Here is a 9,466-nt window from a genome sequence, read left to right as displayed (position 1 = left end):
TTGGCTTTAGATTGTGACGGATGCCTATTTTTTTTTTAATGAATCGATAGTAAAGATCAAAGCAATATTTACATTTATTATAATATTGAGTCAAGTTCTTGAAAGAAATGCTGTGTTGTTAAAAAGCTTACGACTAAAGCTCTTTTTATTGTACTAACCGTGACAACGCAGGTCTTCCAGCGTGAAAATTAAAGTGAGTCAAACTTTCTCATGCTTTATAGCTTTATTTTAATGCCGCTTTATTAATGTATTCACAAACCATAGCTAATTCAGTGCAAATTCCAAGAGAGGGCAGCTAAAAAGCTTTAAGCTTAATTGTAATAGATTTTGTTTCGATATTTTTCTCCGCACTTGCGCAATGAGCGAAGAATAACGAAAATGGAAATGCAAGTGTCAAATATGTCAAATATGACATTTGAACAAGGAGGGTGAATGAGCCGCTCACATACCCCAACTCTTCATATATATTTATTTGCACCATAAACAACCCCCAAATACAAGTATGTAAACATCGATTGGTACTAAAGGAATTATGAACTACTTTTTTTTAGAACCATATACAAGGCTTTTAAAGAAGCTATTTGTAGTTTATTTTGTTACAAAATCTTTTGTAAGAAATTAGTACTTTGATTGATTATGTTAATTGAGCCGCCCGGTAATGGTCTCAATGCCTCGATGGCGCAATCATAATCCTCTCCCAATATATTTGTTTGCATGTGTGTTTGCACCCACCCTCAAACTACCAACGCCAACGCTTTTACTCTCACTATACGCAATCTCCACACGCCAAAAGTCGAATGAAAATTCATGAAGAATTCATAAATGTAGGCTTAGCATCTCGACGCAGACACAGCATCAGTGAGTAATTCGGAAAAACCGATGGTCTATCGTTTTGGTAACGCTGTAGGCCCGAAATAAATGGAAAAATAAGTGAGGAAATACAATTTTTCTTGTAACGAATTCAAGTGGTGCTGAGTGCGTTTCAGTTTTGTGAGCCGACTTTAAACAAATTTCGCAAAAGTGCCGTTTACTTGCGGTTATTGTGTAACTTGAAATACGCCGTAAAAGCATAAATTAAGTGTGAATGAAAGAATGCGACGCGTAGACACACATACAAACACAATTCAGTAATTCTATTTAAAAAATCAATTGTTGTGAAGTGCGCTTTTAGGCGCAATGCATTAATTCTTAAAGTTTATTACAGTGAAATTAGGCGTATGAGTGACTTGTGGCGGCCAACGAAGTAAAAATAACTTAAGAAAACTACAGAAAGGAAAAAGCTAAGCGTATTCATATGAAAAATGGGGTTAATTCTATTGAAAAGCCAGCAAAACGACCGAGCCAGCTTATATCGTAAACTTTGTGTGAATCATTTGTATTAGCGACTACTTTTGAAAAAAAAAATCATAATAAAAATTATGCTAAGATATGTAGAAGGAGAAAATGTTGCATGCAAAGGCATACAATTTTTATAGAAATAAAAGCGGGTGTACGAAAAGGGAGCTTCAAATACCACACTCCACAACAACACGAAGCATTGCCATGTTTAACAAATGGGGGTGTTTCATCTATGGTTATTCGTAGATATCTGTTGTGCGAAACTTGGAAATGGCCTAAATGCTAGCGAAACAAAATATAAGAGAGCTTGATGTTGAAAGAGCGCAAGACTAAGAGAATGTGTTGACATTTTGTCGCGCATTGCTCTTATTTGTTTCGGCTGCGTTACATTGGTGCGAGTTGAAAGTGAAAAGCCGATAGTACAAGTTGAAAAATAAGTGGCAAATAAAAGTGTGGCAACTATAGCGAATATAATAAATAAAATTAAAATAAAGAATAATTGCTATATACAAAGTTTAAAATAGAAATAACCTCTTTACACAATAATTGTACACTGGGAGTACGCCAAAAACACTAATTAATGAATTATATTTGAAAATAAAAATTTTTATAGCATACATTTTTGGTTATAAATCATATTTTAAGTGAGTGCATGTGCTTTCTAGATTTCGAAGAGATTTCTAACGATTTAAGCAGCTACCGCTTTTCTCAGAAGAAGCATAACTCATAGAACTCTATTCAATCGCCGCTCAAACCATATATCCCGCTCTTAAATGCCGCTCGTATGTTCCTTTTTCTATTGTCCTTCATTCGTTTTAAAATTCTATACCACAGTAGTGAGATTATGCCGGTTTTTGGATAGCACTATCTAATTGGATTTACTTTTCCTACATTTAGGCGCATTAAAAATGTTAGTTCATAAATATCTTTAGCTAATAATGGACTAATGTACATATTAGTAACATAAATAGTAAATTTACTAGGGAGTTTATTAAAATTGTTAGGATTCTTATTCTAATCATATGTCAAGAGAACTATCTCCAAGATATATTAATTGTTTGTATAATTCGTTTTTTAGAGCAATATACATATCAAAAATCATATCAGCTTTTTAAAAGCAACAAATAAAATAAGTTATCCGGCGAAAAAAGTGAACTTTTTCGTAGCGTTCTGTAGAAATATAAATATATGAAAAAAGGTACATATATTAAAAAAAAGAACAAAAATTAAGTTTTAAATATCGTACAATTAACACAACATATCACGCGTTATAAGCTTTAATATAAATAACAATTTCGAAAAAAATATTAAATTATATTAGAAGTGAAAAAATTGATATATACCTACGCTAGTATATACATACTTATGTATACAGCTGCTTTAGTGGGATATTCCCTATTAAATATTTTATCGAAATAAGCTAAAGACTTATGTCGTGACATAAAACAACGAAAAATTTCACTTCGTGACGAAAAGCAGAACAAAAAGTTGGAAAAAGTAAAACAAACATTTTGCGGTGTAAGTATGTTTAAGAGTTTAAGTTGTTTTTAATTTTATGTCTTTTCCTGGTATATGTAAATATATTATCTACAACATACCCTATACATTTCTATATGTATTATATATAACAGTTGGCAACAAATTGGGCATAATGTCGGCTTAGCGGCATTCAGGCGCGATCACCCTTCTTAACTCGTAATCGAACCAGCTAAAAGTTAGTCGTGTATCCACCAAAAATCATGCATAGTAGAGCGGGTCGTGGTCAATCTTAAAATTTGTGTGTCTGAATGGTCTGTCTATGGTAATTGCTAACAATTACAATTGCCTGAAAAAATTTAGGGACATTTTTTGTATGGTATATTAATCATATTAAAGTTAGTTCTAAGTGTAGATTCTGAAACTTTTCGACAGTTATCATTGTGATATATTTTAGAATAAGGTGTTTTGATTCAAGATGAAAACATTGTATTTTTCAAGGTTTTATACAGCCTTTATATGCGTATTAGGGAACGATTTGACCTGAATGATTGGTATTGGTAAATAATATTTTTTTTCAAGTTTTCTGAAATAAATGGTTTTTCAATAAGAGCGCTACAAAAATATATACGGAATAAATAATTTCTTTAATATCCCAAACCGTTTTTGTTTTTTTGAAAAAAACATTTGTAGCGCCCTTACTGAAAAACAGGCTATTAAAGTTGAGGCCACTGACTCCGAACTTAGGTGGAAAATTTTAATAATTTCCACTCGTTGTTGGATCGTTTATCTTTCCTTGATGAAATGGCAAACCTTACTGAAGAAAAGTGTCAAAAGAGCGACGTCGTTTTCTCTCACTATTGGTCTACTTTTGTAGTGCGCTATTGAAAAACTCTATATACATATAGCTTAATCGACTTAAGTGACATCTTCGAGACAATTGATCTATTCTGTAAGCGAAAAGCTCTAATATAACCTGAAATGTTAGAGAAAAACTGAGAAAATTTTTGTATCATAATGAAACGAAAGAATTCACTATAATTAAAAAAGATGGTTCTCTAATGGAATCCTAGTGAAATTATGATTTAATGCAAATAATAAAAAGTTCTCTAACGTTTGAGATTGTATTTGCGAGAATAAAACTCACTTCTTGAATGAATAAATCGGCAATACTACCACAACAAAATGTACTTTGTATTTCTTAAGAAAGTGTGCATTTATTTATGAGCATATATTTTGTTCGCTTCAAAGTAATCGCCCTTAGATATATTGCTCTTCTGTCAGCATTTTCTCCAATCTTCAAAGCACTTAGGCCCTCCTTCGATGAAGTTTTTAACTACATAATTGTAGCGTAGCATCGTTCTTCACAGGCTTCTTATGTTTTTGAAAGAAAAAAGTCACAGGGGTCTGGTCTTAGGAATACGGTGGCTGCGACATCATTAAAGTCTGGTTTTGGCTAAGAAAGAGTTAAGGAATATGCGGCACTTTAGTATGTCGCGCCACATACCGATAAAGTTTTTTGCAGAGCCTCAAAAGTTAAAGTAAGGTATACCGCTCAGGACTGTTTCCTTGTCTGCCACCGCGGAATTTGTTTGATATTTTTTTTTTGGTTCCTTTCAAAATACATTAAATGCATACACTATACAGACAAAAAAGTGGCGTTGTTCTACTTGTCCAATAACGAAGCGATGATATCATGCTGCTATGCAAAACGGTAAATAGCGCAAATTTGTGATGAAGGACGACAGTAAAACATCATAACAAGAACAATAATTTTAAATATGTCGCTTATTGTTGTTGTTGCAGGTTTTTAGTATAGCCTTGTAATTGCAGTGCAAACGAAAGACGGCCAAAAGTGAAAATGTAAACAACAGCTGGACACCGAAATACCTTCACCCACTTTGCATGCTTTGCTTTTTTACTTTTTTGTGAGTTTTAAGTAGGTTTTGCGTTAAATTTGCAGCAAACGGAAAGTATGTAGCGCTGTTGCCAAGAATTTTTGAGACTTATTTACTTTGTTTTGCCAGTTTCGCGGCGAATTAATGCGGCAAACCACAATTGGATGCGATTTTTCACACGGCATGGCGCAGAGAGGTGGAATATTCGCGCAAATCGGACGCTTAATGTGCGGTAATTTATTGTGTTTTCTGGGCATAATATATCAGACGGTCAGGTGACTGCGTCAAGCAATGTCGCTTGAGAAAAGAAAGTGCATACATATAAAGATGTATTTATTTTTCATTTTTATGATTTGCTTTTAAGAAGCTTTTGCCTTTTAATGAGGGTTGTTATCTATAAAATACAATAATAATTAATATTGCTATAATTTTTTATAAAATTCTGAGAACCGATTTTCCAGTGCGTGGTAAATTGAATTTTGCAATGCCTGTGAATTTTTATTAAAAATATCCGGAAACAAAATGAATAATATTTCACCGATAATACTTCATCGCGTATATCAGTGTTCCATTATTCGTACATCGAATTTAGTCTGATTTTTGAACTTTAGAACTGGTCCAAGCGGTTTTTGGCGTCCTGTTTCAAGATGAAGGTTTTCCCATCCTTAAAACCGGATCTCGCTTCTATTGACCGATAATATGGAGGGTGTGGTAGCTAATCTCATTTGCGCTGGTTTTGGCGAGTCATCAAACTTATATGAGGTCTCGCATTATTCAGGTGGAACACTAAACTTTTTTGAATTTCGTATTTTTTGAATTTTCTGTTGATCAATTCTGACGGCTTCTGTTTGAGTAAATCACTCAATTTGTCCAGGTGAACACAATACACTTCAGAATTAATCGTGGTTTTTGTCGGACAAAAGCTTAAAATCCTTTCGGAATCCCACCAAGCAGACAAGCTATCTCTAGCTTGGAGTGGTACATCCTTTTTAGACCTTGATAACGTGTGCTTTACATTCTTTTTGTCGCCAGAAACAATTCCTTTCAAAAATATATCACACCTTTGACGTTTGATTAGATAATCACAGTCGTTAATGCGACGAAGTAAATTTCGTTCAGTAGGAACATGAGAAACCCATATTACAAGTTTCGAAAATATTCTCAGACATTTAATGTCCTTGTAACCGGTCGCGTTGGGCAAATTTACTCTTTCAGCAATCTCCTGAGTTGTTTTTCGACGATTTTCATCGAACAACGACCTAATTATACTCGTATTCATATCGACTTCAAGCGGATTTCCAGGACATGATGCTTCCTCAAGATCAAAATTGGCGGTACGAATTTGAGCAAACCAACTTTGGCATTGGCGTTCGGTCAAGATATATTTTTCATGGACATCACTTAAATTTCGCCTTGAACTACACGTTTACCCTTTTGTTAGTAAAATAGAAAATTTTTTTTGAAAATGTTCTTTTCAAATTTCCATATTTGAAAGTGTACCAAACAAAAAACATTTCAAGAAATTTAAGAATCGGTTAGGACAGTTTTTGTCGGTAAACGAAATTAGTTAGTTAACGACTCAATATTTTATCAGGTTAATAATAGAATAAAATATATGCTGTGCAGGCCTACTTATTTATGTATACAAAGAACCATAAAAAGATACATATATACGACATATTTTTTGAATTTGCATAAATAACTAAAGTCCTCTCTTCTTCTTTTAGCCCCTGCCTAATATATCACCATACATATCAAGTAGGTAAGTTCTTATTATTTATTTTTGATATTATTGAATATTTAACTCGCATCCGAAATTATTTCCAAATTCTTTACAGATCTAAGAAATATAAGGCAGTCAAATTTATTAATCATAGAGTAGCATGGTTACCATATAGTCTACTCTTAAACAAAAGTAACTCTGCCAGTTCTACAAGTTTAGCTAGACTAGATTAACTAAAAAGTAACTGTATTCAAGAATATAATAGTTTTTCAAGGAAAATATTTAAGTGGAAATTTTTGTTTTTGTGCCAAACGCTTATTCGTACAAAACCATACTAGACATGGTAAGATAGACGAAAAGATGGGTCATGAATGAATGAAATCTTTGTGTGGACAATCGACATTTATCTAAGGACAAGCGACATATGGTCATAATACTTGAACAGAGAAAGCGATTAAATTATATTTGGTCATTCAACATAATTTTTATTCGCATGTATGCGTTAATAACACAAGGAGACCACGCTTTTACCACGCCTTTTGTGGGTGGGCCAGCCAAAGGACACTTGCACGCTCACACGCATGCGTCGGCAATTATGTGAATTTCCAAATTAGCATATACAAGTACGAGTATATACATATAAACACATTAAGGCCACGTAGTAGTAATTGTGAGAAAATTGTAATGTCAACAGTTTGTCGATGATTGGGATAGTTAGGCCCACAAGTTATAAAATCATCAGTATTATTCTCCAATTATTGTAATTTTTTAGAACAAGTGCTGGATGTTGGAGGGCTTACAGGCTATGGGTATTTTGGGTACTGAAATGCAAAATGAGTTTGCCATAGTATGAATATACATGTTTGGTATATTGTCAATTGGTATGATTCGTTTACTGAAGGAACTCCAGACCTCAGATTCTAATTGAGTTCAAGACTCACCTTTACTGTGCAAATGGTTCACAATACATGCTATAACATTTCACACTCTACCACGGATATATGTGCTTCTCTGAGGTGAGAGTGCCATAACGGAATGGTAGGTGAATTTTTAAATGACACCTCTATTTTCGTATTTCAGTTCGTCAACTAAATGTTCTCTTACTTTTTTGTGAATACAATTTGAATTGACTTGTTCTGAACTGAAGTAGTGTTTGAGTTTAGAAGTAAATGAAATAGCACACTTTCTGGTAAAAATATCCTAAATTTAAGACACAACGGATTGTGTGTATGTACATCAACTTGTACACACGGTTGTATGCGCGTTACTGTGAGGCATAAAAACCCCCGGACGGTATCTCTATGATGCAAAACAACCATACAAACAAAAGAAAAAAGAATAATATAAAATACCGCAAGCACATAAAAATGTCAAATAGACTTTCTGGCATGCCTAATGTGTGTGCCTTGCCGCACATTATCTATAATGATTGTGTTGTTGGCTGGGCTCTCAAGAGTATTCACTTTGACAGACGCATTGGGATACATTTGATGATGAAAATGCAAATGTAAATGCAGAAATGAGCAAAACTTTGTACTACATTAATTTGAGTTAAACAAATTTTTTATTGCTTTGCGCAAAAATACTTTCACTTTCACTGTCTTTTTCATGAACTCAGCTTTTTAATATAATTTGAATATGAAAAGTAAGAGTCGCATTAGCGGGCTCGCTTAGTGCACGGCACGATTCTACTCTACCTTGAAACCAAAGTAATGCAAGAAATAAGGACGAATTACCCAGGTGCTGACTATTTACATAGAAAACAGGTCAGCAATGGGTCACAACTGTTTTTTTTTTTTGAATACCCACATTTTCAGTATTTTCATTGCTCCCCTATTGATATGAGCATGTGAATCGCTTATTGGAAAGAAACACGTGTGCATTATTTAAATACGAAGACACATCACTACCACGAACTACAAGTATAAACTTCAAGTCATGCTCACACGCCATGCCACGTCAGGCATAAAAATATTTGGGTACACTTATTTATATCGCAACCACCAAAGTCGTGTCTCTAAATCGTCTGGCGTTATATGCAACGAAAGGAATCTACGAAAAATATTAGGGAAATCGATTTAAGAAGTTTGTCGAAGCCGCTGCATAGTATTCAAGCTTCTTATTGGTGGTGAGTTCAACTTAAAGTGGTTAACCGAAAATGTCAATAGAGCGATTTCAGGCAAAGTAGGCGCTACTCAATATCTAGTCCATGAGATTTGCATTACTTCTTGGTTTTAAAATTGAGGATATTAATCCTAAGATAGCAGGAAAAGAAAAAAATAATAATAAAACGAGGTTTTTCAACGATATTTGCAATGAATTTGAGTACAGCACTTCAGTCTATTGACATTCGTTTTTCATAAGACGTCATATACGATTCCTTATTACTTATTCGGCATTATAAAATTCTATGCGCTTATCGATCACATATAATAAAATATATTTAAACGTATTGTTGAATAATTCCAGAAAAGCTAGCAATATCGCTAAAGGCACTAGAGCCGAAACAGTTTTCAACTTGTACGCTTCCATTAAGAATAGAGCCTGAAATTACAAATCAAAGAGATCACAGGAACTTCATATGCATTAGTACATAGATAAGGCACTATATCGTCACCTGAAATGCAAAATAACGTAACATCACTTTTCGTAAGTTTACAGGAGAAGCAAAAAACCGTATAAAAAGAAAACCACTTGAGATATTGAAACAAAATTTTCAAATCTGAATTAACAGGAAACTATAAGTATATTTTAGAAAAAAATAAAGAAAAAATTAAGCAAATTTTATAGTAGGTGTCTTACGTTATTTTGAATTTTAATTTCTGAAACAAAATAACGTATGATCAATCTAAATTTGTATAAAAATAAAAAATTTGAATATTAATACTTTTTTTAATTTTAAATAAAAACAGTTGCAAGTTTTTCATATTTCATGTCATTTTTATTATTAATATGTACATATGTAAGCCCTAGAAAAAATTTAAATATTTCAAGCTAAAAAATGTGGATAATGTTTATTTATTATTTATTA

General features: G+C 33.2%; 1 long non-coding RNA gene across 1 annotated transcript; it reads left to right on the top strand.

The window, feature by feature from the left end:
• Positions 1 to 853: 853 nt before the first annotated feature.
• LOC126750771 (uncharacterized) lies at positions 854 to 9,222 on the top strand. Its single transcript, XR_007665814.1, has 4 exons — positions 854 to 990; positions 2,417 to 2,856; positions 6,440 to 6,474; positions 8,905 to 9,222. It is a non-coding gene; the product is annotated as an uncharacterized LOC126750771 (long non-coding RNA).
• The last annotated feature ends 244 nt before the right edge of the window (positions 9,223 to 9,466 follow it).

The sequence above is a fragment of the Bactrocera neohumeralis genome, chromosome 2 (genome assembly GCF_024586455.1).
Source record: "Bactrocera neohumeralis isolate Rockhampton chromosome 2, APGP_CSIRO_Bneo_wtdbg2-racon-allhic-juicebox.fasta_v2, whole genome shotgun sequence".
Taxonomy (NCBI): domain Eukaryota; kingdom Metazoa; phylum Arthropoda; class Insecta; order Diptera; family Tephritidae; genus Bactrocera; species Bactrocera neohumeralis.
This window is presented reverse-complemented; position numbering and strand designations above follow the sequence as displayed.